Source organism: Poecilia reticulata, linkage group LG11 (genome assembly GCF_000633615.1).
Source record: "Poecilia reticulata strain Guanapo linkage group LG11, Guppy_female_1.0+MT, whole genome shotgun sequence".
NCBI lineage: Eukaryota > Metazoa > Chordata > Actinopteri > Cyprinodontiformes > Poeciliidae > Poecilia > Poecilia reticulata.
The window spans coordinates 27,901,824-27,904,017 of NC_024341.1; the positions used below are offsets into that span (position 1 = coordinate 27,901,824).

At 40.2% G+C, this 2,194-nt stretch overlaps 1 protein-coding gene across 4 annotated transcripts in view; it reads right to left on the reverse strand.

The window, feature by feature from the left end:
- Nucleotides 1–338: 338 nt before the first annotated feature.
- LOC103473034 (sodium channel subunit beta-1) overlaps nt 339–2,194 on the reverse strand; it is a 12,855-nt gene continuing 10,999 nt past the window's right edge. For all 4 annotated transcript variants that reach the window (XM_017307447.1, XM_008422955.2, XM_017307446.1 and 1 more), the window contains one exon: nt 339–1,079. The gene's annotated coding sequence lies outside the window, so the exon portion shown is untranslated. The remainder of the gene's footprint in view (nt 1,080–2,194) is intronic.

A 2,194-nucleotide genomic window follows, 5' to 3' on the forward strand; every position in this document is an offset into this window, starting at 1 on the left:
TCTCTCTCTGTCTCTCTCTCTCTCTCTTCAGTTCTCTCTCTCTCTCTTCGGTTCTCTCTCTCTGTCTCTCTCTCTCTCTCGCCCGCTCTCTCTCTCGCTCTCTCTTGCTCTCTCTCTCTCTCTCTCTCCCTCTCTCTCTCTCTAATAAAGCTTCCCTGAACGCTTCCTGCTTGTTGAGTGTTTGTCGCCCTCTACAGGTAAAACCACAGAACTCCAGCTCTGCTTCACATATCAGCACTTTTATGATCTTTATGAAAAAAATGACCTTAAATCTTAAAAATATTTAACATAAAAAACTAAAACGACACCAAAATATGAGACAAATGAAAGATTCTGGCTGCAGTAGAAGAAGAACTGGACCCGGCGTAGGGAGGTTCTCATCACGTTTAATCACATCAGGTGTAGAACTACGAGTTGAGTGTAGGGGGCGCCGTTTGCAAAGTTACACAGTTAATAACAGCAATAATTTGAGTTATTTAGTCAGGAAGGAAAAAATGAGGTTAATTGTTCAATTATTCGTTTATACATGTCAGGTTTTATATGAGGAAGTAAAATATTTAGCTCAATTTATTACTTAATGGAGCTAAATACTCACTGTGAAGGAAAATATTAGCTATCAAGCTAACTAGTGTGATGTAAATTAAATGGTCTGGAGCTAACGTTTACTTTGCTAGCTAAATATTTAGCTTAGCTTGAAGCTTAAACTGTCTTGTTGCTTTTCAAATAAACTTTACTGACTAAATATTTAGCGTTGGAGAGATGAATTTCAAAATAAAGCCCCATTTTATCCACCTATAAGAGGCTAAATGACCCAAATTATTGCTGTTAATCTTTGCCTTCACCAGCATCAGCCCATAAATCAGTGATTATCCATACAGAACCTGAGGTGCGTAAAACCACATATGGACCTGGATGCGTTAGCGCATAATGGCTGCTGACACGACATGCTTCAACAGGACTATGTACAGGTCTGGTTCCGTGCTGTCGGCTGGGTCCAGTTCAGCTCGTCCTGGCGATGAAGAGGAGGGTTCTGGCCAGGATGTCGTCATGCGGGGAAGTTTTCAGTCCGGGAAGGAAACCTGGCGGCAAAAAACACCACAGGGACCAGAAGTCCAAGTTGAGCCACCACCTTATTTAGCACCCTTTCCCAAGACTTACCCACTTAGCTCCTCCAGACTAGCAGCAGCAATTAGCAAACACCTGTTAGAGCTGTTCACAGAAACTACTTCTCAGTGCAACACTGGTAAGAACATTAAAGGCTCGATTAATGTTGTCCTGATGACGCGCTGAGTGAGAAGGAGACGGCGCTACAGAGGCAAAGGCCCAATTTCAAGGCGTCAAGTCAAATTTCTTTTAAGTTTGATATATGGGGCAGTTTTATAACAACTGAAGGTAACACAGTTAGCAGCGAGGCGCTCAAACCTGGACGTCACGAACAGCCGAGACCAGCCAGGCGCTTCGATCTGGTGGTTTTATTACCAGCATTCACAATAAAACGCCACCTAGCATCACATGGATCCATTCCAGAGGAAGGATGATTTCAATTTGCTTTTTTTTTTTAATGTTTTCTGATTTTAAGCTGATGTTTTTTTTTTTTTAAATAAATGTCCTGCTGACATCTTGAATCGTTTTAGTTGTTTGTGTTGGTTTAATTCTCTTTGGTTTAGTTTGTTTTCCTGTATATGCTTTTGAAAACATAAAGTTAACGTCATGGTACCTTTTTGAGGTTGATTTTATATGTTTATATAATAAAAAACCCCCGATATCATAGCGTGAACGCTTTACACTCCAGTGTTATATCGCCACCCGCAGGCCTGGCGTAGTCACTGCAGCGTTTCAGTCCACTTCTGTCTGTTATCTAGAAAATAAACTTATTTTTAGATTAATTAGAAAACAGGTTCTGTAGAGAAAAGGTTGTAAAATGACAGGTGTGTGAAACGAGACTCCTAGAATCAGTTCAGGTCATTTAATTTTATAAAGTAGTAAGACTGAAATAATTAAGATTAAAAAATGTCAGTAAAAATCATGGCTTCATTGATTATCAATTAAAAAACAATGTTTTTTATAGGAACATATTTCTTCATGAAGCTGCAAGGCTAATCATCAGTGCTAGCAGCTTCTTGATGCTAGCAGAACATGCTAACACGGACCAGGAGAGCAGCAGCTTGATGCTAGCAGAACATGCTAACACGGA